At 38.1% G+C, this 24,806-nt stretch overlaps 1 protein-coding gene across 8 annotated transcripts in view; it reads right to left on the reverse strand.

Annotated features, from left to right (window-relative positions):
- The window catches only part of WDPCP (WD repeat containing planar cell polarity effector), a 149,233-nt gene that overhangs the window by 115,820 nt on the left and 8,607 nt on the right, over positions 1 to 24,806 (reverse strand). Inside the window, exon 3 of one of the 8 annotated variants that reach the window (XM_053974593.1) lies at positions 196 to 330. The exons of the other annotated variants lie outside the window; for them this stretch is intronic. The gene's annotated coding sequence lies outside the window, so the exon portion shown is untranslated. The remainder of the gene's footprint in view (positions 1 to 195; positions 331 to 24,806) is intronic. 8 annotated transcript variants of the gene reach the window in all.

Below are 24,806 nucleotides of genomic sequence, written 5' to 3' on the forward strand. Positions count from 1 at the left end.
GAAGGGACATTTGGCTACCCTTTTTAAGGCTTAGGAGGTTATATGGCTCCTAAAGAAGCTCCTGAAGAAGGCTTTGATCCCTTTCCTTTCCAAGCTCTGTGCCAGTTCCTCCAGCTGCGTACCAACATTTTAGCTGAGATGGTCTTTGGAAGTTTGGGCAGCTTTCAAAAGCTGTTGGATATCAGAAATCCTTACCTTGAATCAGAAAATTAGTGCAAAGATGTATCAACTTCTCCAGGAGGAGTATTTTCAGAATCACCATCTCCACAGGCTGGCTTTAACAAAGCCTTGCAGGTGGCAGATTTCTTTGCTGAGTGCTCGTGACCGTTCCTGGGTACAGAACTGAGATGTAATGCTTTGTGCTATGCTCCACTTTTGAATTTTAATGGATTTTATTCAATCAGACTTAGGAACTGATTCCATAACAGCAGAATTTTCTTTTAGAAATCTTTTTATTTCTATTCTCCTTCACTAACCTTGCACCAATGTCCTGGGTCAGAAGTGTAGGTTTTAAATTTGTATTCCTAGGACAAATGGCCATAAATCCTGTTCCCTACTCTGCTGCCTGCACATTCTTACAGCAGAGACACAGCATTTTTAAGTTTGCTACTGAATGAGGAATCATGATGATTCTAGAGAAAAAAAAACCCAGCTGTATTGCACTGAAGAGTTTTATTTTTAAATCTTTACTAGCAATGGCAGAAATTTGCAAACTGCATCTATTTTACTATTCTTGCTGCAAATATATGCAGTGGAGTTATAATGAATGAATGTATTTCTAAACAAGGCAGTAATAATGTGGCAAGTGCTATAATGTACAGATGCTCATCTCTGTCATTAATTAGATAAGTGACCAGCCCATTTTTCACTTGCATGGGGTCCATGTATATTTTCTTCTGTTTTTACAGTAACAATTATGAAATGTAATAATTTTGCTGTTTTGAATCATTCCACCCTCTCTCAATCACCTTTAGTTATCTGCAACTTAATTCTCTGAATTCAAAGAATAGTGGTTCAGGAAGGAATGCAAATTAAAGAAGAAAATGGATAATTCTAGGAAACATAAAATGTTTCCTTGTTAAATCTAGAAATACTTAAAGTTAAGTAAATTGGGTTTCAAGGAAAGAGAGCTCCTTGGTGCAGAAGCACCCTCTAATGGCTGGCTCCTGACTGCTCTGAATCACAACTGGAATAAAAATTTAATAGCTTCCCTAAAAAGCAAGGGAAACTGCTAAGATAAAAAAAAAAAAAAAAAAAAAAAAAAAAAAGGAAATGTGAATATATGTGTGCACACGCACATGTTCACATTTCACGTACAGTCTCTGTTGCATATCCTTAACATAGAACATCATGAATCTGACAAACTTTTTTCATTAGAGCCTGTATTTCCTTTTAAAACAATATTCTCCATTTAGTATATAAAATAACTTTTTATCTTCTCCCAGGCTCCAACCAGTCTTCAAAATTTAAAGGCAAACAGAAACTGAATTTCCTCTCTTATTTCAATTAACTTTTACAAAAGAAAAAAATCAATTGGCTTTAAGAAAAATGCTATACTAAGTCCAAATCTGAAAATTTTGTGCTAGAAGGAATGTGGAAGTCAGTGGGTCCAATCCCCTGCACAAGTTGGCCAGCTCTGAAGTTGCATCCCAATAGTAAAATACTATGTAAGAAAATAAAAAATCCTTTTGGTGCTAAAGCTGTACTAGAAGTGAACCATTTCTGCTGTATAAAAATATGCCTTAATAGGTATTTTCCCCTTCTAGTCTATGGTTTTGCAGGGTTTTTTTCAATGGAAATATCCAAAATTTGTTCATATAACTGCATTATTTTACCTCCACACTAGAATATGTACTTAGCATACAGCCCTTCATTATTAACTGTTAAGTATAATATCTCAGTGCTCATACAGAGCCAGTGGCAGATAGAGCAGTTAATAACATGAGAGTAATGAGACTAACCAACCAACTTGCTTCTCAACATCACTTTTCAAATCTCTTTGGGCTAAATTTTCAGTGTGGGGAATTAGCCATAGAAATCCCATTAACATTAATGAATGTTCCATGGTTAACTCCCCATGCTCTGTGCTGAAGATTTACCCCTATATCTCTAAAATAAATATGTACAGATGCCAAAATTCTTTTTATAGAGCCTGAAGAAATTAAGGACTCTATTCTCAAATAATTGACTTATGCACATGTATCTTTTCCCCCCATGGATCATCTTCTACATATCAGGATGGGTATAATGTCTGCATTATTCTCATTGAACAGATTATCCAAAGTGCATGTTTACTGCACAAAGGGTGAGTTCAGTTAATTGCATATTTTACAGAAATAATATATAGATTGAGTTGGATTTTTCTCATCATTAAGCAAACAGTGATTGAACAGCATTCACTGTCATTGAGAACAGCATGTATTTACACTTATATTTCTGAAGATATAAATATTAAGGAAAGTCAATAGTCTGAAAGAATTGGAAATTATCCTATACACCTACCAAAAAACCAAAATACAACTGGGCCACCAGAAGTCTCTGCAAGCAGTGACTGAAGCACTGTGTAAAGATAGGGAACAATGTTTATTACCTTGACTATGAAAATATGAAGGTGGGAAGGGCTTCTAGGACCAAAATCAGCAGGGGTGAGGGACATATTGGGATCATTTTTTTTCTATTCCCATTTGCAAGAATATACTCTTACTATTTTTAAAATATTAATTTAGAAGGCTACTTTCCCAGTTAAGCTCATAATTTCAAGTTCCACTACAGCTTTTTAAAAAAAAAGTGCCAAAACAACTGCTTCAAATCATATTCACTTGCTAAAATTTGGAATAAATCTTCAGTAACACTCTTTTCATACATAAAAGATTTACCTTGCCTCCCTTAAAATGACTCTTCTTGGAGATCAGACTGGAATACATCAGGTATAATACCCAATTTTCTGCATCTGTCCTGGAAACAGTGACAGTGTGTTGGTGTTACCACTACAATCTCAAAGAGGAGAATCTACTTCCTCCCTGAATACAGAACCAAAAAATCATTTACATGGAGCCTGTGCAAATTTTTTTATCTGAAAATAATATACCAGCTAAATTAAGATAGAGGAAACCCCCTGAAATTATCCAGTGAAACCATATTTGAGAAAACTCACTCAGAAAAAAGTATAATTCTTCTGGTTATACCTGGAGCTGACGATGGCACATTTAGATAGAAATTCATTTAGCTTATGAGCAGACTCTTGAAATCATTTCTAGATCAAAGATTAAATGTATAGTCCTCCTAAGAATATCAAACTATGTGACCATAAACCAATCCTCTTTCAATAGCAACCCATTTAGAAAGATTCCCCTTTTCCATTGAAAGGTCTTTCATACAAGTCTTTCAGAGCCAAGATAAAAAAAGGGAATTTTCCTGGTAGCATTCTTCACAAAAATGCTTTCAGCTAGAACTGGGAAATCTGGAATGAGGTAAGGTCAGACTGGTGGGGGTGGGGAGGAGAATCAGTCATGTAAACAGGTTTTATATTGCATTTATTACAAACTCCCTTCATTTTCAGTTGCTTCTTTGGAAATTAGCACAACCATGACTGGATTAATTCTCTGTGGGTTTCCCTCTGTACTGTTATTGAGCAGTCATGGGAAAACTCAGCCAAATGAGTATGGCTCTAGTGAAGCCATACATCTATGAGGAAGGGCAATCATCAGAACACAGGGTTTGTCTAAAAAAAGACATTCAAACAGATAGGGCACTTAAACTGACCTCCCTGAAGTGATGTCCTCATACTTTAATTGAGCTAAATTTTTGATGTTTTATGTCACTGTAAATGAAAAGGAATCATTTTATAGAGCATGTTTATTGGTTTCCTGGTTTTACAGACACGTTCCTACCTACTCTTCAGGCAGCCTGTCACTCACTGCACTGCTTCACATCTGAGCAGGGGTCTTGCATCCATACCTGTGCACCCTCCAAGACTATGTAGACCTGCTGAAACCTCTCTTTAAAGACAACCAGGAATGTGTCTTTTCAGTACTAAGAGAAACACAGACATTAGAGGAGCCACATCGTTCTCACACCATCAGCTCATGAGAAAACAAAAGGCAAAGACTTTGGCACTCCTACTGCCACGTCCGGCGTTTCCTTCCCGGAGGTGCACAGCTGGTGTTCCCTTTCCACTGCTGCATCCCCACAGAGGGATGCCATCCTGGTAAAGAGCAGCAGCGTTGTCTCAATTTTTTTGTCCAGTGGTTTTTGGAACACAAGTCTTTACCATCTCCTGGAAGCTGCCTTAACATACTGCAGTGTCAAGACACCTTGCACAGGTTTATCCATAGTGACTAAATTGCTGATGTGTTCTCATCTGACCTACTCCTATGGGCAGTATCAGCTGGAGGCTGTAAGTGTATTTGTCCACACCTGATGCTGTCTGCTTGTGGCATTCTATAAAATACTTTTTCCCATGAAGATTTTTGTTGCATAGGGTAATGGGAAAAGGGGAGAGGAAAGGCATTTTTCATTACCCAATATCACTTCACAGTGTTGAGCACTCTATCCATAAGACATCCCCACTGCTGTTGCATTTCACAGCAGCCTCCTCCCTAAAAGCATCAGAAATTTCCACAACAGTCCCAACAGCTGTTTCCCAATATTCAGCTAGTTTGCAACTGAGGGAGCCTTCAGATGGGAATGGGAAAATGCCTGTTGGCACTGCCAGGAACTCCCCTGTGTACCCAACTCACTGGAGTGAGTTCAGAGATGGTCAGGGGCCTATGTTACACTGAATTTTTGCTTCCACCACTGGTCATCCCAGTTGTGCATCATTACACTGCTTCTTCATGTACATCAGCAACCAGCTGATCTATCCCAAAAGCAGTGCTTCACCAAACAAAGCAGCTTCTGATAAATACCCTGGGGAATGAACTACTCTCTTCATCCACCTGCTTCTACTTCTTCAGTAGCTGTATGGCCATAACTTCAAAAGTTTTATGAAATAACAGACCCCAAAACATCTCTCTACAAGACTAAACATGTGCAATCTGGTTTCCATTAATGATTATCATGATCTGTGACATATGCTCTGTGCTGCCTTACAGCAATTCAAAATGGAATGGCAAAATTAATGGACGGGGGAGACAAACCATAAATTTTCCAGCTTCATTCCCAATACCAAAATTTCTGCAACTATTACAGGCATTGACATATGAAGAGTTGCACAAACAGGTAAAAAAAAAAAAACCAACTGATCCACAGCATGGAACTGAGTAACACAACATTGCACGATAGGCCCTACCTCCAGGATACCCCGTGGTTAAATTACAAAAGCAGGGAACACAAAATACATCACTCCAGCACGCTGAAGTTATAGAGAGGCATTTCACTTTGACAGAGTCAAGTTGCTCCACATGGAGTAAACAAACTATTCCGGTTCCCCCAAGTGCTCTTCATATCTGACAACACCTTATATGGATCCTTAAGGATCAGGAAGAGCCTGGGATACTGCAATTCCTGCATCAGTACACATCTGAGGACTTTTAAAGGTAGCTCATTACTGTGAAGTCTCACAGCTGTCCTGGCCTTTGTCCTTTCCAAGGATTTCTTCGTGAGATGTGCGATATTGAGAACTACATTCCACATCTGTCAGCCTTCATTCAGGATTGCAAAACACACACCTAAAAAATATTCCATTGCTCGATCACGCTAACACAAGTCACATTAATTAAGAATATGTTTGTGTAATTACATGGGAGAGGTGCTTTGCACAGCAGTTAAAGTGCATGCAACATCTATAATAAGCAACCCTGTGTGTAAGACGTTATTACAGTACGGGATTCTTGGTCTGAAAGAAAGAAGTAATTTGAAAATTGATGCCAACTCTTTGGTGTTTTCTAGGTCACATAAATTGTTATTAGGACCTGATACGTTTAAGAAACAAAGCACATTAAATAATATTTTATCTGACTCAATAGGAACAATCATTCTATAGCATTTGCTGAATAAAGTCAAACACATTTCTTCCAACAAGCTAATTAAAAATGTATCATTCACATACAGCAGCCAGATCTGATTGGCTATTGCAAAACTTAGATTTTCTTTAGACCACTTTACCTAAAAGAATAAACATTGATGCAATCAAATTTTCACACCTGAAAGTTATAATGATTACTTTGGTTAGAGCTAACTCTTCTCACAGATGCAATAAGCAGAGTTGCACACACTTTGTGATAAAGATTTGCAGGCTAAAAAAACTGTTAGGAGGACAGCCCAAATGTCCTTAGGGAAGCCAGCTCCCCAGTTAGTGCCCAAACCAGGGAGCAATATATAGGAATAATGTGCACATGCTCAGCAAATCTATTTTTTATGTTTTCTTTTTAATTTTAATATCAAAGTATTCCAAAGCTCAATTATGCTTCATTAGTGAAACTGTGACTATCCCACTTAATTATTTTAATGTCTCAGGATTAGACAAGGAATGCAGAATTTTAGCAAAGCAGACAATGAAGGAAACACACTGAGTGTTCCAAGAAAAAAAAGCTGTATTTCATGTTTTGAGCCAATCAACGATGAGCCACAGATATTGTATTACAGATGATTGCTTTAATCCTAAGGCATTTTAGGGTGTATTTGAAGTAACACAAGGGAAGCTTGTTTTGATATATTCACAATATAAAGCTGCTAGGAGATGGTTCCTAGATTCACACTGTGAGTTAAGTTCTCTCTCCCCCTTTGAAACCAAAAAAGGAAAATACTTGCAAGCAGACTTAAAGTCAAAATAAACCATCAATTTATCACACAGCTCTTTCCTGAGAGATCCTTTTTCCTTCTGCGTATCACAAAACCAGAACTGCAGGCACACTCGCCTTCATCCTGTGCTACAAATCTTTCATTTAAAACTGCTAACTTCTCTGCGCTCATTTCTCTTAAGTTTTTAAGCACCGTTTTCACCTTCACTGCCTTCAGAAACTCCACAGAAGCACAACTTTACACAATGGCACCACCTTGTGTTTCAAACACCAATTTCCAATCATTGTGCTGACCTCAACTTCATGTCTTTCCCTCACAGTGGATGAAAAATAAGCTTATTTCGATACAAACATGTCAAATATGCTAAGTAAAAATTTAATATATGATTTTGTAATATAGAAATATATTATACACTATAACTATTTCTTTCAAATGAGACTCATCTCATTTTCTGCCAGTTTAAATTTGTGTCATTCATACCCAAAATTACCTACACTAAAACCTCTGTGAGCATATTTTTAATTTAGTGCCTGGTTGTTTTTCATATAAAAGAAATGCTTATATCATGATGGATGAGCTATTTTGGGGTCAAAGTCAATTAAATTGTCTCTAAAGCAGGATTTACCTGCTTGGTTAAATGGAAATCACATATATGTATCTTAAACCATTATCAAAAAATGCATAATTCAAAAATATAAGTCTTGAAAAAATGTTTACTGAAAAGATTAAAGGCAGACATTATAGTATTAGTAAAACGTGTCATCCAGTGCCCAGCCTTTTATTGTTATGGGCATATATGATATGATATCTTACTAATCTTACAACTCCACTTAAAATTGTGAATAACTTTGCAAATCTTCATCTGTGTGAACTAAAACACAAGTAAGTCCTCACCAGGCTGACTTTTCTTTTTTGGAAGTGGAAAGTGAGGTAATTTTGCACCAAAAAAAGGTTTGGTTGCTTACATTTTATAGTGTTTATCTTTATCCTTGAAACTCATTCACTACTATACCTAGGGTGGACCTTAAAAAAAAATAATCTGTGATCTTTCCTTAGGAAAAAATAACCATGATGTTCCCAACTGCTCAGTAAAAGAAATCAGTTTTAGTAAATAACATCCACAAAAGTTCAATTTCTACTTAGGATGCTCCAGTCTCTCTTCTCAATGCTGATTTGGCAGTACCAAATCCTTTGAGCCCCCTCTTAAAGGCATTGTGTGCCATGTTCTTCAGGCTCCTCATTTCCAAAAGCTTTTTCTAGTCTTTTTTTCTCTCTGAAGAACAGGCTGGGGACAGAGCAATGGTTATCAGGGGTCATGGTTATCAATGGTTATAGTTTTCTGTTCAGCCACTGGAGGTAAAGGAGTGAACAAACTGAAGACTCTGACAAGCATCTTCGTCCTTCCTGAATAAAATTGCATTATTCCAAGGCCTAGTCCAATGTACACTGGATTCTGGGATTCAGAATAACCAACTTTTCACAATCTAAACTGTTAATGGTTCTCCTATATCTCATATGCTCCTCCTCACAAACCTAACCCTTGCTTCAGGTGCAGTCCTTCTCCTTATTCTACTCTTCCACCTACTATTTTCTTCTTCATCTTAATGTAATTCATGTAAAAAAACCAACCAACCACCACCACCAACGAATAAACCTCAGCTATATCTTTTATATTGCTGGCTATACCCTAGTCACATTTGCTCAATATAAATAAAGGCAGAATTTATAAAGGTAAATTTTGTCAAAAAATACCTACATATTTCCTCAGACATTTACAAGGGATTTCACTGCACAGTATTTGAGCCTGCTGATATAATGGTCACACATCCCCCTTGAGACACCAATACCATGGAAACACCAGTTTTCTAGAACCTTCTTGTGCAGGTTTCTGCACAGCTTTTGCCAAAACTTTTTAGCTTTATACCTTCAAAGGAGCTCCAGGATTGTGAAGGTTCTGACAACAGACCTCTTTAAAAAAAGCCAAAGCTGCTGATCTTCCTTCAGCTATGCTGGTACAACTGCTTATAAGGCATGCAAAGGAAAGTGTTCCATTTAAAACCAGTCCAATTCCATGAACCAGCACACCAAGCAACCCTACAAGCAGTTTGCCAGTGCAATTATGCTAGTGATGCAAGGACAGAACGAGAGCTGTGTCAGCTGGCAGGGCTGCCAAAAAGATGACTCCTAAAACTGCATTCTCAGGAGAGATATAATGAGAACCTCTGATATGGGCAAGGCTTTTTCAGCTGGAGTCAGCTGGGCACAACAGCTCCACCAGGAGAGGATACCTCAGAATGTGCCTGGAACAGTCCTGTTTCTCCCCAGCATAACAGAAGAAGTTGAGTGGACAGTGTGACCCAGCAGGTCTATCTTCTACCAGCTGTTTACCCTGAGACATCTGTACTCATTCCTTCATCATTCCACTCTTCAGCCCCCTGCACTCCAATACCACAGCTATTGCATAAGAGTTGCTGAACAAACACAAGCCTGGCATATTAAAAGTAACCCCAACCAGTCATAGTTTACATTAATATGCCAGACTGTAATCTGGGATGATTCAACTTGTTTTTATAAGCAGCAGAGGCTGGAACAATGAGAGGCATTTTACAGTGACATGTTCCTCACAGATTGAGCCACGCTTGCAGGCTTTGCTCTTCTGTTCTGCTCGTTCTCTGTTCTCCATACGCTCAGGAGGGGAAAAAAACCTTCCCTCTGCCAACTCCTCTGGGAGGCCAATCAGCAGCAGCACCTTGGCATGCCCCAAATACCTTGCACTGAGTTATAGGCAGGGGAACAGCAGCTTTTTCTAGTCTTTTTTTCTCTCTGAAGAACAGGCTGGGGACAGAGCAATGGTTATCAGGGGTCATGGTTATCAATGGTTATAGTTTTCTGTTCAGCCACTGGAGGTAAAGGAGTGAACAAACTGAAGACTCTGACAAGCATCTTTGTCCTTTCTGAATAAAATGGGATTGTAGAGAATCTGAAAATTTAAATTCACTGCATTGCTTGGTCACAGCCCTGAAAAATGAGGTATACTGTGTCAGATGAAAATCAAAAGGAAAATTAGGCACAAATTAACACAAGGCCATAAAGGTGACAAATTTTAAACCAAGTTGATGATGACGACAGAGACAATGATGAAGAAAAAGAAGAAGAATGGTATTTTGACAAGCAGATATACTAAAAGCTATTAAAGACTGGGCTTCTACAATGAAACCCAGAAGCACAGCAGTCACTACACATCCCATCCCTGCCAGGATGAAGGCCTTTCACATTAGACTACCACTACCCAATTCCTAAAGTAAATATGGAACAGCAGATAAACTGAATACATACTCTTGATCAAATTATCATAATCAGAGAGAACTGCCATTGACTGCATGCAAAATGCAATTGCCTTTGCATGCACGTCAGAGCCATAGCTCCTGTTCAACACAAATTTATTAGATCTGAAGAAGTTTAAAAGTTTTTGAGAACACTTTGTTTGGGTCCTTTATAAGCAGAAAAATCCCAGTTGCACAAACCCTGATTTCTGTGCAGGTAGAGAAATCCTGTACATAAATTCCTTTTAAAATACCTTTGTTTCTGGAGGGAGAACATGAACAGACTTCTAGAACATGAACCAGACTTCTCTGTACAGCCAAGCACTGCAGTACTTAAAGCTTTAAACAGTTTATTCCTTGTCTACATTGCTTTTGAGTGTGAATGCTGAAAGACTGAGGGAAAGGCTAAAGGATACAATTGCTCTAGTTCAGTGTGCCAGTTCCTGAGCAGGGCAGATTATCACCACACAAATGCAATAGCTCAATATCATTTGCACCCCTAATTCTCTTTTCCTTGGCAACAAAGGGGTTCTCACCCTGTTGCAGAATGGCTAAGCTGCTTGTGAAATTGAGATTTCAGAGTCCTGCACTGATGCAAGGTTACAGCTCAGTGCCAATGGTGCACTTGCACCAATTTCAGTTTTCCTTCATTTGTCAACTGTACCCTGTGGACCTGCTGAATTGTTCCCAAAGCAGAGGCAGCACAAGAACCACAACAATCATCCCAAGGTAAATTGTCCCAGATCCCTGAGGCACTTTATGCCCCTGTAAGCCCAGTTTAGAAGTAGCAGCATTTGGCATCACTGGCTGATTAACACATAGAATTCACCTTAAGGGGAGCCTGAAATTATTGCTGAGTTTGATGAATCCATCACGCAGATTGCTTAATGCAGATGGTCACACATGATCCATGCTTTCCATGTAGATTTACATAGCAAACATGAAAGAAATAGTAACAATTCCTTTGCATTCAGAAAGGGGATTTAAGAAAATGAGTTCCTTCTTAAAAAACAAAAAAGCCTGTTAAACTGTCGTGTTGCCTTGCAGTAGCAATTTGTAGCCGTGCCACTCGGTATCCTATAGAAGGCAAACACTGTTGCTGTGTTCCAACACCCACTTTCTCTCAGGGTGAACTGAGATTTTTCTTTGCCAAACTATGACACAGATGGGAGTCCCAACAACATAAGGCCCTGTCTAATTCAAAGGATCCAAAATAATAAAAAGTTTAAGATAGGAGATACAAACAGCAGTGCTGAAGCATATTATGTGCAAAAGTCTTCCAGGGACTCATGAAAGGAAAGAGTGATTGACTTTGTTTTCAGGCTTTATATGCTGATCAATCAATGCAGTATGACTCAGTGTAAGAGGAGGCTTTGCTGTTAGGCAGAGACAGAGCAAAAACTAAGGGAAAGGGGACAGTTTTCTGTATAAGCTGTGGCAAGAACCTCTTTTTTTCATGCTGGGAAAAAGTCCTGAATCAGAGACGCTCTTGCTGTGCACTGCTACAGGCCATCAAGTTTTATTCAAGACATTTTTCTTTTCTTCATTTTCAGACTTCACTTTCTTCTCTTTGTACCTCTCATCCCACCTGACAGAACAAGGCAGACTTCCTGCTCTGCCTTACAGTCTTCTGCCATTTCAGTGCAGCTATTGATAGGATCAGTCAGGATCAGTGTTGGTGAAGAAAATCCAGCTGTGTCTGCTGTGCCAGGAGTCAATTTCTGCTCATTCATGTGCAGGTGGGCCAGTGGCCCAAAAGGGAGACAAGTGCATTCACTGAAGATGCAAGCTTTGGAAAGCTAAAATCGTGAAGGTCTCACAAGCCACAGACAAAGTCCAATTTTTCAAAACCTATTTAAAATGTCTGCTCCAAGGAACAGAGATATTAGTGTCTTCAGGAAGGGGGAGAACCTTCAAAAATGTTAAGAGAAAGAAAGTCCTCGGCAATTTTTCCTAGCTTCATCCTTAAACAGACTGGCATAATCTTTTTGCTTCTTCCAAAAATCAAGAGCTGTAGACGTAATATACTTCAGTTATAGAAATTAAGGTCAGAAGCAACTGCAATAAGTTCCTACAAAATGAATCAGGCAACCTTTCTGATCTCACCTACAGCAAAACATTCAGCCCACTGAATTTCATTGTCAGTTACATATTTGGAAATGTAATTTGTTCTTTCTATGTCACTAAATGACTCTCAAATTGATGTGGCTTGGATGTAGATGTTATGCTGTACACAATGAATAAGCGAAGTATACAATTGGTAGCAGGTAAAATCCTTCCTAAAACAATATTTATATTGTAGGGACTACATCAGTCTTTATCAAAAGTGGAAATTTTGTACTCCATAAAATTGTGGTTAGTCTCTATCTTTAAAAACTTTAAGTTTTGGTATCTTCTCAGAAAAGAATGCTAACAAAAATGTAAAATTTTATGTTTAGGTTACCTCTCTTGGAACAAAACAGCAATTAATAATCCTTATTCAAGCCTATTTATTATATTCAACATTACTGATATTAATACCTAAATAATGTTTAAATGAGTTACCTGAGCTAGAAGAGGATGTGAATTCTGACTTAACTTGGAATAAAGTTATTCTTTGTTCCACAGAGAGAAAATGCTCATAATAAAATTATTGCTTCAAATCTTCCTTCCCTCCCTTCCAAAACCAAACCTGATATTTACATTTCCTCCTTCTTCTGCAATTTGAGGCATGTTAACCATGCTTGTGTTCAGAGGGACAAATAAAGATGACAGCCAGGGAAGCAATTACAATAAAGGTCTGATCTGCTTCCACTAAAACATATACTTCAGCTTCTAAACAATATGCCACTCAAATGGAATAAACCCTACCTGACGCTAAAATTACCAACATTGGTCATGTCTGAGCACATTTTTGGACTAAATTAAACAAGCAAGTATTGCCTTTATCAAGTCTCCTAAAAGAACACTTAGTGGCTTAAAAAGCAAGTCCACGTAGTGCGTTCCTGCCACTTCTTAAAGAGAGAGTTCTGGGCACTTGTAGACTGAATTTTTTAATTTTTTTTTTTTTTTTAATGGCATCTTGATCCTTGGTGGATTTCACTGGCAGTTGTGCCTGCAGCTTTGAAGTCTCCTCCAGGTCTGTCATTTGGTAAGGCTGTTGATGGGTGCCTGGGGTGCTTTGTCCTCCGGGAGGCTATTTTCCTTTAATTCATCTCTGATTAGACGCAATTTATGCATTTTCATCTGTTTTATGTACAGATCAAAGGGATCATGGTTCCCAATGTCGACCCTATTATAGACAAAAGGGGAAGGCTGCACATTTTTGCTTGGTTGTAGTTTAAGCCTCAAAGCACCCGTTCATACTACGCAGTTGTTGATATATCTCTCATAAACCCATGTTTTATATGGAGAGCCATTTGCTTGCCTGTAAACACCTGCATGCTTTTATATTTATATAACACAAAACCGTGGGGTGAAATTCCCATTCTGAAATCTGCTACAATAATTTTTGCCCAATGAGAACAAAGAGATAAAAGTTTAAATTCAATATTGCCATAATAATACTCCTCTTAACAGTCCCATTAATAAATCTATGGCACTTCATCTAATCATAAACTGACATAGCTGGCCCTGCATCAGAAAGTCTGTTCAAAGATTTCTCAATATATTTTTTTGTCTCCAAGTTACAACAAAGACTGAGTTTTATGCAATTTAAATAGAAATTATTCCCAACACAAAGAAAAGTTTAAAATTTATTCCAATATAATCAATATCCAGTAAGCCTTGATATTAATGACATCGATATTAACACTGTTGTCACCAAAACAAGAGTAAAAATACAGATGTCACCAAAACTTACCTGAAGTGAAAAGACCTGCATAAGGAAGTTTTATTTTATTACCATTTTTTAAAGCAAACTCAGTACATATGCCAGCAAACATGCTGAGATGGGAAACTTCCAGGATGTCATCCCAAGCCACTAAACACACACTGTAAATGCAAATGTCACTTCTCACTTCCAGTCCAACTGACTCCCTCTGCATAAGGCTCGAGTCTTCCTGTGTCTCACTAATTATGCATAGAAAGAGGGAGAAAAGATTGTGAAGGCAGATAGAAAGTGGGGAAAGCCCCCCAAAAATCCACTTTATTGGAAGAGGCATGGCACTATGTTTGGGAAAGCTTCTCACACGGCAATACTGAGAGAACAAAGACTGCCCTGATGGCTCATAATATTAAAGAATTAGGATTGTACTTCATCAGCAATGTCCAGAAGAGGATGTTCCAAATGAGGGACTCATAATAAATGGCAGCTCCTACCTTGAGTGTAGTGGAGTCTACCCTTAACAAGTTTAGAAACTTTGTTAAAATAATCATGGTCATTCTCTCACTGGAGTGACAGAGGGGCTGTATAAAGCAAGTGAGGTACAAGAAAAGAGCATTGAAAAAAAGATGCCCAAGAACTGTACAGCTTATTTGTTATCAAGATAATCCTAAGCAGACAAGAGTATTTAGAATTTATATGCCGAAAAACAGAAAGAAAAAGTCTATCACATTGTAGGGCACTTTGCAATTTTCTGCTCCAGGCCCAGGTTTTTGCTCAACCTGAGTTACCACATGCCACTTGAAAAAAGAAAACAAAAAAAAAACCAAAACAACCCACCATCACTTCAGGGAAGTGACGAAACTTATGAAACTTGTGACATTTGCTATGGATTAAAAGGAAATAATTCATAAGTGTGTTACATTGTTCCCATGTACTTGTGTTCTTCCACAGCAGCCACCGCTGGGATTTTGCTGGTAATTCCCAGTGTCCCAGAGCCATGCATGTGGTAACTCATGGTCAGTTAATTTACAAGGTAATTGCTATTTTTTCTTCTTTGCAACACAGAATTGCCCTTAAAAACACTTAAAAGCCACAGTCACAGAACAAGACAGGCTGATTTCTCAGCTTGCCTCATTAACACCACCACAATAAACTCTGGTCTTTGATAGTTTCAAATACATCAAACCCAAAGAACAGGCAGAAGAGGTACTAACACACATCCCTGACCTGCTAAAACACAGAAAACTCCAACTTACGGGACAATTCACTCAATAATTATGGTAAAGAACCTCAGGCTGTCAATCTTATCCATAGTAAAAAAAACAATAACTGAGCTCTTGGAAAATGTGTCTGAATTCAAGACAAATTCTAAAGAAAAATAGTTATAGGGAAAGAAACACCACTGACAAAGAAAACATAGTTAGCAGAGTTCTTGAAATTTCAACAGGCAAGGAAACTTATGAGGTATTTAGGAATGAACATTCCAGAAGAAATGGAAAGACTACAAAAAGAAAAAGTTAGGTGCTGCTTTTAAAAGACAAATATTACCTTGAGAAAATAGGTAAATGTCCAAATTCATTTCTAGGGAGCAAGAATGCTTTTCCTTTTTCAGGTCTGGCTTGCCCCTTGCCCAGGGATCCCTTAAACTGCATTCAGAGACATGTAATCAAGTTTATATGGTAAAGGAATGGGGAAAAAACTGCCCAAGGGCTAAAGGAAGGTCTTGTTTGGGGGAAGGCAGTGGGGCAGGGGGAGACCAAGTGAAGAATCCTTACCTTTCCTCTCAGAAAGTTGTTAAAAGGCCTTCTTTGATTTTTAGTAGAATTCGGGGTATTTTACTGCTTAACAGAATTCAAGAAGAAAAATTACTTTGGGATCTATTCAAATCTGAAAGGATAAAACTGAAATTCTGCATGTAACAAACTGACACAGGAAAAAAAAAGGAACCAGGAATTAAATGCCTGTTGCTTGTTTTTCTTTTTTTTTTTTTAAATCCCTTTAGGATCCTTTGAAACCATGAAAGAAATTTCCATGGATTTTCCTCTGAGACCTCAGACCAAGACATTTGACGGAAAAAAAGAAAATAAAAGGAAACAGGTGGCTTGACTGGAAATGGTTTATTCTTTATGAAAAACAAAAATTTGTCTGCTAAAAGTAGTTAGCCTAGTTCTCTTCTTGTGGAATTCAAGAATTCACTCCAAACAACTTGTGGGAAAAAAGGCTCAGTTTGAATAATTTTTCCAGGTCAAAACACTGATGCATTCAAAGTGTTAGCTCTGATTAGAAGGCCAAAATGGAATAGAGATTAAGCAAGAACTAAACTGTTTCTATATATTGCAACTGGAAAACAAAATATGCTGCCCACAAGTTAATAAGGCATTCATCAGACTACCGAAAAAGTAAAATTTACAAATTTCTCCCACCCATGCAGTAATTTCAGATTAAAAAAAAATGAAGAATTACATCGTGACTACAGTGAAGTTTTTAAAGCTTATTTTAAAATACAGTAAGAAAACAAATTCCTTTAAAAGCAAACCCAAGAACACAACATGATAAAAAACTGTATTTTTTACTCTAATGAACACTGTATTTTCAAATTCCCTGTTTTTCTGGTTTAGGCAAATAAAGACAACAATAGGATTACAATTATATACTTTCAGTTTTGCAGTCAGGTGTCTAATAAATCACTCTAAAACCCCTTTAGCAATTAAAATTAAAAAGCTTGTTCTAGATAGAGATATGAAATTTTATGCAGCAGGCTTTTAGAAATAAAATCCAGTTTAAAAAGAACCCCTTTTGTTCTGAAGCGTTTACATCTCGGATTAATTTTTAAAGTTTTCTATAAATCTTCAACATTGTTCAGATATATAACATAGACATAAAATGTGGCAAAAGTCGACAAGTTAATTTATTGCACCCTGTAATCAACAATCTACGCTGATCTTCAGAAAAGATAAACTAGAAAACAGTTGCTCATTCTGTAAAGGAGATAAAAGCAAATGGGAAACTCTGAAAGTGTTCCAGAAATGCAAATGCATACATCATTTGTGCTAAAGGCAACACCAGCATTCTCCCTCAAACGAAGCCATATATCAACATGTAAGAACAAGGAGGCATTCTTCTGTCAGCAGAAAACAAAGGAAACATCGCCCATGATGAATAAGTGAGTTTTGAAAACAAAATGGCAACGAGAATTACGCACTACTGAAAAATTTCTTTTCAGTGTTCTTGTATGCCACAACACATAGAGGTTGTAACCCAAAGGACAGACAAAACAGTGAAGGATGCCACAGCTTGTCTGATTTTCTGTGCATTGGTGCTGTACAAGCCCAACCTCATATTCCCAAACCTCCATGTTAGGTTCCTCACTTTTCCCTCAAGTTTCCCAAATTCCTTCCACATTACATTCAGCTTGTTCACTTCTTTGTAGCCATGCCCTTCAGCTCCTTTTTCCTTCCTCTCCTCTGCCACTACAACTCTGGTGCCAGCCAAGCACAAAGCAGCACACCATGGCTGCTCTGGAGCCTTCTCAGCCATCAGGACCTGCGTAGTTAATGACTGATATCAAAGGCCAAACTGGAAAAAATCCTTGAGCTCAGGTGACAGTCTTTTCTTGAGCAGTCTGGGGAAGGGAACAGCAATTTGAATTTCCTTGAATTTTAAAAAAACACGTTCACATTTGAAGCTTCTAAGATCCCTACCTTATCCACCAAATGCATCAAATCAACCAACGTGCCCCAAAAATGAATGTGGGATGTAAGGTAGTGAATGTGTGAACTGGAAGGTAGACTGTGTGAACTCGTCCCTTCAGGTAATCAAAAAAAAAAAAAAAAAAGCTGTGTCCTTACTCAGCAGATTTTACTTATATTAGTCAGGTGATGATAAAAAAAACCAAGAAGGGAAATAACAGTGTTCTGGATATAGATGCATCTGTTATCTATCTGCAAATTAGGACTGCTATTTTGAGCTAAGTGTTTAGTTCATCATTTGAAGAAAGGAAAACTCTCAGGTACATTTCTTGTTAAATACCTAAGGTTGCAAAGCCAAATTAATTCTATATATACCTATATGTATGTGTGTATGTATATATATATTATATTTTAGCACTTTTATGGATTTAAAACATAATCTCAATAGAGACAAAGACACAGTTTTCATGAACAGAATTAGTATTTGCTCACCCCAGAAGAGTAAATTTTTACAAAATCCAGCTTGAAATCTATTTTTGGCACATTCCAAATCTGTTTAGCTTTAACACTGACTTGCAAAAGTGTGTAACTTTTTAAAATTATCTATTCAATGATACAACATAGTCATTAAAAACACCCACTCTTCAAAGCTCTGAAAGATCTATTACAGGGTAGTCATGTAGGGTGAGCAGCATTCTGCTTGTTCCCTGCTCCTCCCAAAGTATGTTATCCCATTTCAGCTGCCACTACTGAAATAAGAACGTAAATCCATAGTCACTTTTCACTTGTGAAAACTAGAGCACTTATAAATTGGCATTAGAACCCTGAATGTAGACACTTTGTGATTATGACAGAACTCCACTGTTCATAAGGCACGCTACTGGGCAATAAATGCCATTCCCCGATTCACTTTCGAACAATGCAACATCTTAATAATAAAAAGGAATGTTATCCAGGCTCTGAGGAAAGATGCATGGATGAGTGATAAGAGAAAGTATCTTCAGATAAAAGGAATGAAGGGTAACTCATGGTCCCCAGAAAGAAAAGGTGAAAATAGCAATGCATCTCTACCTGATGAAAGCCATATGTATTTCAGGGTTTTTTTTTTCTGCACCTTTTCTAAAACACAGGCAAAAAAGAGAACAAAATTTGATTATTAACCCAAAGCAGTTGTAGTAAGTGTCACAAAACCTACTTTTTGGTATGCATGGATATGCCTTTACCCAGAGGGATAAAGCTCCTTATACCCCATTTCTGCCATATCCAACCACAAACCTTGGCAGATCCACTTTTTCATCACTTGCACTTTACAGCAAAAGTGTGCCCTGGAGCAACAATCCTAAAAGGCAAACAATAACTCATCTCATAGCCCTTGCTTAAGTGCAGAAAGTGAATTCTTTCTGCGTATTTCTCAGAATCAGAAAGAAGTGGCACACATGAAAATGTTTGTCAAGTAAAACCTGGGAGAGGTCCAAGAACACTTGAAAAAGTCAACAGGACTTGGAGGGGCAAAAGCCACTCAATTTTTTTTCTGCACAGAGAACAGGACAATAGTTGTCATGCTGAGGAAGCTGCCTCAGTTCTTGCTGAGCTCATTCCTGCTCTCACGTTCCCAGGCACCAACTGCAGTTAAAAAAAAAAAAAAACCACACAGCTTTTTTTTTTTTTTTTTCATACTGATTCATCAAGATAGTTGTATCTTTTTGCAGCATGATGAGTGCCTAATTACAATGATTCAAATCTCTTGTCACCTTCAGGCTAGACTACAGATAGCAATGGGTTTTAGCCAGAGCAGATAGGGAAAATGAACTTGACACAGCACGCAATGGTTTGTTAAGCACAATATAATATTCAAAACATCACTCCCCTTTTTAATCTAGCCAGGAGGAGGAAGAAAAATCACATGATTTTGAGTTCAAAGTTGCTAAATCCCTTCTTCAGCAGGGGAACATGCTTGTCTGATTACATTTTCAGGTTGAATGCATTTGTCACTCTATCACCTTTCTCCACATATAGTCCTGTTTTGAGCCCTGTTGGCTTCAGACAGCTCTTTCTCCTCCTAATATCACTGTAATTCCCCAGAAGTTCCTTCAGTCTACTCCCATGTTCCTTCTTGGGCAATGGTTTATGCAGGCTGGGCCCTCTAGTGCATGGTGATGTTAATGCACCACATTCCCAGGGCTCTTGGCTTTGTTTTCCTCTACCAAGCAACTTCTGTCAGAGCATCTACTCCGTTCAGGTGCCTTTTTCAAAGGGACCCTATTTCTGCTTTCATAACTTCAAAAGAAGGAGGAGTTGTTTGAGTGACACCACTCTGGCTGTCCTGTGGCTTATGGCCAAGACTCGAACTAAAGCACTTGGCCCCATGAATGGCAACTTCTGCTAAACCCCTGCAAAAAGAGCATCAAAAGCCCAGCAGGAAACCTGGGAGAGGAGGACAGAGAAGCAGCTTCCTCACCAGGGACAGAAGCTGGGGAATTGAATCTACTCAATACTTCCAATACGTGTCCCTACTGAGGCCGATGACCTGCACCACCTTTGAGATCAGAGGGCTGCACACAGCGGGCGCTCTCCTTGCTGTACTTTGAGCTTTGGCTTAAGACAGAGATAAACCCCTGAGGCTGTGATTCCCTCAGTCACTCTGCTGCATGTCCTATCCAAACCCTTCAGCATTTAGAAAACCATCTTGATGCTCCTCTACCACATTTTTGATTCCTCAGGTTCTGTTTCACAACCATTAACTTAATTATCCATATAATCTCAAACCATTTGCTTGTCTTTCACTTTTCATTTCTTAGGATAAAAAGGACCTTGCTAACAGGCAAAACTGGAGATTATTAAAATGCTTTAAATAAAACCCCTGCAATTATACTTAGAAAACCCAGATATTTTTACATCACTTAAAAAAAAATTAGGTTTTTAAAGTAATGAGTGAAATACCTTTAAAATAGGCAGTATTATGTACATAACCAAAATTTACACTGACAAAGCCTGCAATAGTCACGGGGGAAAACATAACAAAACATAATAAAGAAACTGGCAATGATACAATTAGTGTGAATGGCATCAGAATAATCTGCATTAATTCTCAACACAGCATACCACTTCACTATGTCTGTATGACCTCTCAACTGATAAACCCCCATTTTTTTTAAATTTTAAACACATCATCAAAGATCAACAAATACAGATATGAATGTCCTCTGTATGAATGACTACTCTTTACATCCTCATGAAGCTTTTCAGCCACAATCATTAACAAAGAAAAAGGAAGTCCAACTGAATAGAAACTCTTGGTATAGCCCAAGCTGCACATTTTGTTACAACTTCCCAGGTTACTGACAATTAAATGTACCTCTTGACTGCATCACACCCAGGCTATGTTGTTGAAAGAAGGATGTATTTTGTTTTGTTTTTAAAATATCTTTTAAAACAGCTTCTGCCAAAAAGGCCTTCCTAGTTTTGGAGGAGAAAAAGTCATTATAGGAATCTTGTAAATGTCACAGAATATGAGGGAATAGCATACAAGTGACCAAATTTGCTAATAGGCTTGGAGTTACCTGATGAAATCATTGAAAAGTGGAAGGATTTTGAAACTTGCTTTTCTTTCACCTCAACATTAATTTAAAGTTTTCTTTTAAAACCTTCAAAAAGTGTTCATGCCCTTTCAAGCTGTGTATATGATTTGTGTTCAACAAGTGCAACAAACTATGAAGAAGTTTATGAAAACTAAGAATGGGCTTAGGTTTAACTGCTGCAGATCCATTTAACATAAGGATCATAGCCTGTCCTCATGGATTTTTAAATAAAACAGAGTTCAATTTATACCCCTGACATTTAGCATAATGGAATAACAACTATTTATGGTTTCCCTGTCAATTCTGATAGTAAAACTCTGGATGCGGTCACAGAAATTATAAATCTGCATTGTTATCTGGAAAACAAAATGATTATAATAATTTTCTGCTATTACAAGCAATTGTCTTTAATTGCCTCAATATATATTAGTTAATTGCCTGATAAGACAGAATGTCAGCATGAATAGCACTGGTTTGGCAGCCCCAAATTATGAACAGCCATTGAAATGGTGCATGTTTTCTCTATTCCTTTCCTTGAAAATATGAGATCTCACAGAAGCTTGCCTACCTTGAGATGTAATAAAATTTAAAAACTGAAATAATGAGGAATCAGACAACGCCAAAAATTTCAAGTGGTGTGTTCAGATCTTTTAATTATTAATAGGTCCACAGTTTGACCCCATCTTTCTACCAACCCATTTCTCATGTGGCTCAAATTTGCACCATTTACAAAATGGCAACGTAATGGAAACAGTGGTAGTGAGCACACAACCTAGAACGTGACAATTATTCTGGAGACAGACATACAAGGATGCCTTTACAGCATCAATCACTGGCATATAATCTGCTTTCATGAGGTTTCAAAAAAAAAAAAAAAGAAGAATGAGAAAATTTTTTTAAAATATCATAGCAGTTGCCCATTACCATTATTTCTGTGACTATATTCTAGATCAGCTTTTGCAACCCTATAATCCCATGTATTCCAAAGAAACTTTTATAATTAATAAACTTTGCGCTACAATATCCAGCACAAAGATCACATTTCTGACTTTTTTCTTTTTTTAATTTTAAACACTTCTGTTTTGGGTTTGCATGGCAAGGTTTTGGTAACAGGAGCTTTCAGGGAAGGAAGCTGCTGGAAGCTTTCCCTATATCCAGCAGAGCCAATGCCAGGCAGGTCCAGGAGGGATCCCGTGCTGGACAAGGCTGAGCCCATCAGTGATGGGCTCCATTGCCTCAGGAATAACACAGTTATTTCCTCATTATCTGACTGATAAAAAATTAAACTGATTTCCCTGAGTCGAGTCTGTTTTGCCCATGACAGTAACTGGCTCTCCCTGTCCTTACCTTGACCTTTTTGTTGTATTTTCTCTCTCTCTCTCTCCTCTGTCCCACTGAGCAGGCGAATGAGATAGGCTTTGGTGAGCACCTGATGTCCAGCCAGGGTCACCCCACCACAGCTTCACCTGTGATCTCTCACCTATAATAAACACTGGTTAAAAATGCATTCATTCTAGGCAGTGTGGAGATACCTTCTCTCCAAGGAGAGCTGGGACTGACCATTCTAGCTAGCTGCAACATTTGGCTCCTTCCATTTTCACAGATGTAAAAGATACTATTTAATTAACTTAGCCACACAAGTGGCAGAGCAAAACAAAACCACTAAATGGCTGTATCTGGGGAGGTAATTTCCCCAGAGTTAAGTAATTTCTGCATTTTACTCAAGCCTTTATTTTACATAAGTCTTAGGACTAATATAATTTTTAGGTCTGTCTCACTTCTATCTGTGGATTTCTTTTCCCAAAATCTTTGTCTGAGTTGGGTTTGCTCAAATTAAAGTCACAGCTGCTGCTACAATTCTGTGTGATGCCTCCTTTTCATCCACGTTCGTGTTAAGGGAAGCAGCAATATTTTCTCAATTTTCATTATTCCTGTATTTTTAAACAGAAGGCCAACAGCATAATCTTCACATTAATCCATGAAACAGATAATAATTATATATGTGTTAGAAAATATGCAGAATTTTCATTCTTCTGTTTCCTTGCCCCATTCAGCAAATACTGCAGTGTTTCCTTTCATGATGATAACATTTCTTTGATCTCAGCAAAGAGATTTTTGAAACTTCATTGTTAGAAATACACGTAGAATAACTAACTTACATCGCCTCAATTACAAAATGGCATTTGCTGCAGTTCATCCACGATGAGGGAATTTTAAAATTCACAGCATGCCATCTTCTGAAAATCAAGCAGCAGCACTTCACAGGTAGGCCACTCCTGGAGCTTTATGCAAAGTCTGCACTCACATGTCCTTGAATTCAGAGTGACTAATGACCTCAGCAAGGTGCACATTTTAAAAGAACACTCATGCTGAAGTTGGCATTTATTCACTGGCATTATGGGTGGCATATTTTACAGGCTGCTTCTTAAGGAATATTTAACTACCTGCACATTGTGTGTCATTGCTCTGGAGTTCAGCCACACACTGAAGCTGAACGCGTTGCAGTTTTGGTAATCGGATTCAGAAAACAAGCATGACAGAGTGAAGTTCATTTATCAAGTCATTTACTAAACAGGGATACTACATGATATGTTACGAAGGAGACAGCCAGAAAAAGACACTTAAGGGGTTTCCCAATACCACATACAAAAAAAAAAAAATTCTACCCAGAAAACAAATCAAAAAACCTCCAAGGGGAAAAAGTTGATAAAGTTAAATACCATCACTGACAGATACCAAAGAAGCTACTCCAGCAAGATCTCTATAGAATATAAATATTTCATTTACTCTTTGATGGAAAGTCAATTAATCCAGTTATTCTGCAACAGTTCCAAGGAGTAAGGTCTGCTTACTCTCTGAGTATTTATTCCAATGAAACTTCAATTTATTCCAATGTCACTGTTTCATAGCTGTCCTGATTTTGTATTTTAACACAAGAATGGCACTATATTACAAGTTTTCTTAGACTGAATTCCACAGGAAGAGACCTTTGCCACAAGTTGAAGAATAACAAAGTTAACAGCACTCCTAAGAGGTAGGGGACTTTGCCAGCAGTGCTCCAGGAACATTCTGGGCTTTCATATAACTTGTGTCACTCATTCACTGACATTACATCACTATGACTTTTGTCTGAATTTCAACTTATTAATTACATTTACAAAGGAAATCTTCCAATATCTTAAAAAAAAAAAAATAATAATAGCCAACTGCATCCTGGGCTGTGTAAAGAGAAAGACTGCCAACAGGTTGAGGGGGAGGACTCTCTCTGCTCTGCCCTGCTGAGACTCTACCCGCAGCGCTGCATCCAGCTCTGAAGCCCCCAGCAAAGAAAGATATGGACCTGTTAGGGACAGGTCTAGAAAAAGAGACACAGAAAAGGATTGGAGGAAAGGAACTTTTTAAAAGGATTGGGAGACTTGTGGGTTTTTAGCCTGGAGAAGAGAAGGCTCTGGGGAGATTTTATGATAGCCTATTAATACTTAAAGGATGGCTTATCAGAAAGGGGGAGAGGGACTTTCTACATGAGGTCTGGAGTGAGGAGACCAAGGGCAAGAGTTCTTATCCAAAACAGAGTAGATTTAGATTAGATATAAGGAAGAAATTCCTTACTCTGAGGGGGTGAGACACTGGAACGGGTTGCCCTGAAAAGCTGTGGATGCCCCAACCCTGG

Source organism: Vidua macroura, chromosome 3, assembly GCF_024509145.1.
Source record: "Vidua macroura isolate BioBank_ID:100142 chromosome 3, ASM2450914v1, whole genome shotgun sequence".
NCBI classification, from domain to species: Eukaryota; Metazoa; Chordata; class Aves; order Passeriformes; family Viduidae; genus Vidua; species Vidua macroura.